We start from the raw sequence: 7,744 nt of genomic DNA, 5'->3' as shown, positions 1-7,744 counted from the left end.
ACGGACCCATCGGCTGGGGTGAGCATCGTGGTCCAAACCAGCGATCGTCGCGATAATTCTCACGGAGGATTAACCGAGAAAATAATAAGACATCCCCCCGCCCCCCTTTTTTTAGCAAAGAATCTTTGATTGTAACTCGTATCGACAGCTGATAATTCGATACGTGGACGTTTATGCATCGTGGAAAATTTAAGTACACAGAACGATTCAAATTCAGCTGCGAGTATTGAACAGAGTCGATATTATTCAAATATCACGCAAATTACAAATATATCCGAATCGAAGGATTCGCGATCCTCGCCACAAAGTGAGAAGAACTCGTGGCAAAGTTGTTGTTGGAATCGTGTAACCTTAAAATAAAGCAACACGCGACGACGATCACTCCGGAAACACAACTCACCGTGGACAGGCTTCAATCCCCTCCCCCTTCAGTCCCTCCTTGAAAATTTGCAGAATCCATAACAGAAAAAAGGAAAAAGAAAAAAGAAAAGAAAACTCTTTCGACAGATAAGAATAACAGGGAGAGCACAGCACAGAGAGGAGAGAAGAAAAGAGTGGGCTATGCAACATTAAGCGGTCTGAAGAGGAGAAAGAGGAGTCCGCCGCGGTAGACGGCGAGAGAAACGAGGAACGCTTGGAAAACGAGACAACACTGGCCGGGGAATGAGAAACGGAGACGCGCGAGAGGCTGGTAGCAGTGTAGAAAGAGAGGAAACCGGTGTTCGACCGGCTGGTAAGGTTGAGGTTGGGATTAAGTAAGGTTAGGTTGGCAACGCGGTAGACGACTGCAGCCTGAAAATAGCACGGCACTCACTGTCTGGCTATGTGGCGTCTGTACTCTCCGGCTCTCCCGCCAGTCGGTTCGTCCGTTTGTCCGTTTATCCGTTTGTCAGTCCGTCCTTTCTCATTCGTCTATCCGTCGATCTGAAACCGTATACGCGCCACATACGAACACGCACGCACGCACGCACGCACGCACGCACACACATGGCCTGCCGGCTCTCGCGTTATTCTCGTCGTTGTCATCGTCATCGCGTTCCCTTCGCGTCTTTTCCCGTCTCGATGGATTTCGCCCATCCGCCACGGTGTTGCCCTCCTCGGTTCGAGATCAACCGTTTTCTTTTCGTTTTTAAGAGAGAGAGAGAGAGAGAGTACAGAAAGATCGGTCCAACTAGGCCGACTGCGCTGGTTGCAAAATTTTCGAGTTTATTTTTATCTCTCTCTCTTATTTTGAGGCGTGATTTAAATGTAAATATCCCATCTGAGATGAAATACAGGCTCTGTTTGTTGTATACGATAGGAACGAAGGGCGATTTTAATCACAGAGTGTCCAAGATTGTAGACATTAAGGCAGTGAGGAGTTAGGGCTCACGTGGCGCTAGTGTCGCTGTTCGCCATTAACGAGAACGACTTGAAATTGCTCTACGTTTACCACTTTATGTAATATTAAGGTGCAAACGCAGTTACAAATAAATATTACTATGGAATGGTTGAGAAATTATTTATACAACGAAATTATGTGCCCACTCTCGCGAACCGCATTTTGTGAAACGCAACGCTGATCCGTTAGAGACATCCGAGAACCTAGACGACACGGACTGTGGTCAACCGATCGCACCCGCGAAAAAGCTGGCCACGCTTGCAAAACAGTCTCGAGGAAACGTACAAGCTGTCGCGTCGCGAACACACGAGTACTGCAACTATGTATACCGCTGGATACCACTTGGCGAATCGAGACGAAACAAAGTTTCCTCGTGCTAATAGCTCGAGTCTTGTCGGCGTAACACATGAATGAACGATAACATCAATCGTATTAAAGGTCAATACTTCTTTTTTTCCTTTGATAAAGAAATAATAAAAGTCGATTAATGGAACGCTAATAGAAGATCCTGCCCTCATCCGCGATAACATCCAATCACGTGTATCATCATTCATGTTGCGGGAACTGAATAAACTCCAAAACCATATTCCGCGATTTAAACAGTCAAAAACTTACTACTGATCATTTTAACCCTTAAAGAACCATTTTACTTTATTTGCAATTTTGTTGTTCTTTTATCGATCGATTTACAATATTGAATTTTGTTTCTGGACGTTATAAAAAAGAGAAATTTCTTGTTACAGAATCACAGATATTTTAAAAATTTGACTAATTTTGGTCTTGGTCTTTAATGAATGAAATAGACATTTTCCACTTAGGTGGGAGAAAAAAAATGATTTTTTTCCGTCAGGCGTATACGTGTAACAAATACCTCGCCCACCGCGATCTAATCTTAACAGAAGGGAGCATCGAAACAATCAAACAAAACAAATTGCATTTTTCGGTGGAAATTGCTCTTGGACTGGTTCGACCGCCGACTCCGATAACTGATCTTTTAATTAACTCTCTGGAACTGTTGTGTTCCATTAAATGCTTTCAAACTAAAACACAATCGAACGGTATATACAGGCCGTCTTCGAGATAGAAGAAAATGGACGAGACGCGAAAAAATAAACAAAACAACAACGCGGCGGATTGATTTTTAACGACTGCGATTGGATCGGGCGACTCCGGACTTTGGAATTTTGAAATTCCAGGTTTCTCAAAGTCTGAGATTCTCTACTTTCAAAGTACCGAGTTCCAAAGTCCCCAATTTTTCCAATGTCCAAACTCCCGGATTTTTAAATCCCCGATTGATTTTCGACGACTGCAATGGGATCGAGCGACTCCGGACTTTTGAATTTTGAAATTCCACGTTTCTCAGAATCTGAGATTCTCTTGAAACTTTTAAAGTACCAAGTTCCAAAGTTCCTAAATTTTTCAGTGTCCAAAAGCTCCCGGATTCTTAAATACGAATCCCTAAATCTCCAAATTTCCAAATTGCTGGACCCCCGAATTAAACCTCCGAACAGATTCTCGAAATGATACGCAGGTTAAAACAATTTCTTCGTCGAGATACATGCGTATCTATGAGCGACTGTGCGTTTGAATGCGCGCGGGCGCGTCATTAATTCGTTGAAAGAGAGGAGGAGGAGGAGGAGGAGGAGGAGGAGGAGGAGGAGGAGGAAGAGTTATTTAACGGAGCGGCGTTCCGTACAAAACAATCCAAACTGTTGTCTGCCAGTGTGGCTCGTAAAACTTGTACTTGACCCTATTTTCACCGCGATAACTACCGTTGTTGATGTTATTGCCTATGGACTCTGCGCGGGCTGACCATCGATACGTAGCCGCAATAAACGAGGGTGAGCGACTGTACAATCAGAGCCGGAGCGTTTATCGCGCCGCGAATGCACATTCCGTTCTCCTCCATACATTATAATCCCATTTTATCGCCTTTTAACCACCGTGATAAAACAGAGCCAGGTAATCGGAAATTATCCCGGCCGCGTGAAAGAGAATTAACTACTCTCCAGAAGGGAATAACATTATATATATATAAGGAGAGAGAGAGAATTTATTTTGGGATATTGGGCAATTGAAATTCTTTGGATTCTTATGCTGAAACGAGCAAAGATGCAGAGATGGAACGTATATCCTACGCATTTGTTATCACTATTTATTTACTTTGGAGAATTGTGGAAGTTGGGAATTTGGTGATTGAAAAGTGTCTATCTGAGAATTGAATTTGAGGAAATTCCTACATTTAATTATCAACAGAGAATTCTTTGTTAATGTTTCTTACTCTACGTTCTTTCGTTTTCACGTTACTGATTTTTTAATCACGACACGTCACAATCGATTCGAGTTCACTTCGCGACGACGAAGAGAACACACGCGTGAAAAAAGAATATCTGAAAGCGATGGTCTACATTCGAGGAACGCGAACGTGCAACAACTGCATCTGATTCTGATAATGGTCGTTTGTAGAATCAATAAACCAACATTCCTCAGCTAACGAGTTCCCTTCTGCATTCTTTCGCGGCCGGCCTAATGGCTCGGGAGAATGTAATCGTATAATATTCGCGAAATACACGAGCGTAGACCCGCCCACGTCCATTGGAATGTCGTACGCAGCACATGCAACCTGGGCAAGAGCAAAGCTCTCGATGAAACGCTATTTTGCAAACCTCTGTCTGTCCGGCGATACCTACTTGACAATCCTGTTTTGCATCCAGTTCCCTCACGAAGACGGAATTTATAAATTCTCAATTTATTGCGAAAATCCTAAATTTTTACATTCCTAAATTCCTAAATTCACAAATTCGTAAACTGCTGAAATCCTAGAGTCCTAGGTTCTTAAATTCCTAGATTACTGAATACTGAAATTTGTAAATTGCTAAAATTCTAAATTCCGAGACTTTTGATTCTTAAATTCGTAAATTGTTAAAATCCTAAATTCTGAAATTCTTAAACTGCTAAAATCCTAAAGTCCTAGGTTCTTAAATTCCTAGATTCTTGATTCTTAAATTTATAAAATTCTGAAATTCCTAAATTGCTAAAATCCTAGGTTCTTAAATTCCTAGATTGTTAAATTCCCAAATTTCTAAATTGCTAAAATATTAAAGTCCTAAATTCTTAAATTCTTAGATTATTAAATTCTCAAATTCCCAAACTGCTAAAATCCTAAATTCCCAGATTCTTAAATCCTTAATTTCCCAAAGGCTCAAATTTTCTACAAGCCTAAAAATTCTTAAATTTATTGAATTTCCAAGTTCTCAAGTTTCTAAACTCCTAGACTTTCAAAATACCAATTCTACAGGTTCGGAATATCAATTCAATAAGAATTCTGGAATTCTTCTACGTTGAACATTTCTTTCCGAGCTGGGGAATCTTTAAACTCATTTTTCTGGAAGAAATTTAGCTTGCCACTAATAATAATAATAATAATAATAATAATAATAATAATAATAATAATAATAAAAAGAAAATAGCAAAGAAAAGAAAAGAAAAGAGAGACGAGAAAAAGAAGAAGGGATAATCGATGAAAATGTAATTTCTGCATTCACATGTCCCCTTTATGTCGTCCTAGATCAAACGATCAATAGCGCAATAGGTAGTCCATATAAATATAACGTGTTCAATGCTCAAAGGACTCTTTTTAACGAGTTCTCGTCATCTCGTCCAGAACGTGAAAGAGCCAGAAGATCAATATAAGGTGTTGCGAATACACGTTCCATTGTGGCGTTTTTATTCTGCGGAGTTGGAAGTTGGCAAGAAGTCTTTTCTAATATCCTATACTCCGGCTTTTGCGCGTACGAGCCTGCGCACGTAAATCAGTGGCACGTAACTCAGTCATTGTACGAAAAGGATCGTTGTGCAAAAATTCAGAATCACACTTGCGATACGAAGTTTAAAATCTAATCAGATAATAATTATCGCACGCCGTGCATGCCAGCAACAACTTTAATGACTTTCATAACGCGTTATACAAATTTCGTTGATTTCAGCAACGAAAATTCGTGGTTTTTTTTTTTTTTTATAAAAAAGAAGATTTATCGCGCAAAGACGGAGGAATTGAAAATGTTTCGCACGAATTCGCTGATTTATGGAGAATAGATCTCGACAGACCAGTTTCACGACGGAGAGCAACTTCTAATTGGAAAAGAAAGTTGGAAGCATCCAGTTACTGGGCCGAAAGAAATATGTATGTCTCTCTGTTGGGCGACGTTTAACGAGGCCTGACAGGTGTTTTTTTGAATGAATTTCGCACGTGAATGAAATCAGAATGGAAAGAATTCTCCGTCCGATCTAAACATCGCGGTAATTCGGTGAAACTCGCTCGAACTCGATGACAAGAATAAACAGACGACGGCGCGTTCGTATAATTTCACATAGCATAATAATGCCTGGCTGTGGACATTTTCGCAGCATCGAGGGAAAGCTAAGACGGCGGCTATTCGGTTCTTTTTAACGAAGAGATGAAAAAACGTCGGTGCAACCGCGTACGTCATCGTGAGAACGTTCCTTCCATTCTCGGGTTCAAACCTGATCCGAGAGAAAGCTGGTTTGAAAACGCGATACCAGACTGGCAGTCAGCACAGCCAGCGTAAACTGATGGAATCGGCTTGGATCGCCTCTCTGATCGATATTACACCGCAAGAGAAAGATCCGCCTACGTTAAAAACATTGGAGAGAGAGAGAGAGACCTTGAAATTTTGAGATCCAAACATTTGTACATACGCGCAGAACTTTTGCAGTTTGAAAGCTTGAGAATTGAAAGATTTAGAAATTCACTAGGAATTGTCTAGGGTACTTGGTGTCTAGGAATCCAGGGAGACCGACAAGTTTAGCAATTTAGAAATTTCACGCGTCCTTTAGGAATTTAGGAATCTCCAAATATTCGGGAATCTCGGGTGAGATTCGAGGAAGCTTGGCGGCAGCGTCGAGTGAAATTTAGAAACGGAGGCCCCGAGGAACGAGCGAAAACAAGAGAGTCGACGAACGAGAGTCGCGAGATCTGGATTCGAAGGGAAAAGGAGAAAGGAGAAAAAGAGAGGGGAGGGGGAGGAATTTATAGGGAACGCGAGAGCTCGTCGTTTGAAAGCGTTTCATTCATCGAGACGAGTGACTGGTCGCGCAAATACGTCGTGCCTCGGTACACATTTCGAGCACACATGAGAAGGCTAAGACAAACAGACAGACAGAGAGACAGACAAAGAGAGAAAGAGGTTCAGCAGATTAGGATAAAACGTACTACGCACGTAACGTCACACACAATAATACCAACGTGTTCTTCCTTCTCTCGTTCTTTCCGTCCACGTAATCAGCGCATTTCCTTATCCGTGCTTTGAATCGCGGAAAACATCGTGTGTGCACCAGCCCGAGCTTCATTCACGTTTCCATTTAGTTGGCCACTCATAGTACGCCAACTGCATACATATATATATATATATATATACATATATATATATATATATATATATGTATATACATATATACATATATATATATATGCTACTATATCTATTACTTACTACACGCTTCATGCCTATGCGCTGAATTTATGCAATCGCGGACAACAGCGATGGCTACGAACCGATCCCATGCCAGAAACAATTCAGACAAGGCTAAGGCATTGATCAAGTGGTCAGAAGTTTGTCATCGCCGCTTCGGTGGTGATTTTTTTCCGTGCATTATTTATTGGCGCACTTTTGCACCTCTGGTCAGGTAATGGTATTTTTTGGAAGATCTCGCGATGGCAATTCCGCAACGTCAGAGATGATCGTTTCTCGGTCGACTGACGTAGAGTTTCAGAGGGAACTGCTTATAATTGCAGATTCTCAACCGCTGTCGTTTCAAACAAACGACCGAGACGATATCGTCGTACGATAATTCGTCATTATTCAAGCGAAAACAACCCGATAATTCGTAGCAATTCGAAACGAAAGGAAATGAGAAAACGACCAAGGAGGGACGAAAGTCAACGACAACTGCGTTTCAAATAAATTCCGCAACACGGGAACACCACTGCCGTGAGAACCGTCCAATATTTACGACGTAACACTACATCTAATTTTCCCCCTTAATTAGTTAAACAGAGTGAGAGAGGGCGGTGGTATCTTTTTGCTCCAGGCGTGTATCCGCGAATTTATTTTCACAGGGCGTGTGTATCGCGCTTTAATCCGTGAATTTACAACGGCCATACACGGCCGACCGAGAGAGTGGTCGAGGACTTCGCTAAAATCGGCAAACGCGCCCCGGCCTGGCAGAGTGTACACAGAGAGGCATTTACACGGTTGCGTGTAGATTTCACTCGCTTCATCTCTCTCTCTCTCTCTCTCTCTCTCTCTCTCTCTCTCTCTCTCTCTCTCTCTCTCTCTCTCT

The sequence above is a fragment of the Frieseomelitta varia genome, unplaced genomic scaffold (assembly GCF_011392965.1).
Source record: "Frieseomelitta varia isolate USP_RPSP 00005682 unplaced genomic scaffold, Fvar_1.2 scaffold_902, whole genome shotgun sequence".
In the NCBI taxonomy this organism is placed as follows: domain Eukaryota; kingdom Metazoa; phylum Arthropoda; class Insecta; order Hymenoptera; family Apidae; genus Frieseomelitta; species Frieseomelitta varia.
Note: the sequence above shows the minus strand (reverse complement) of the source record.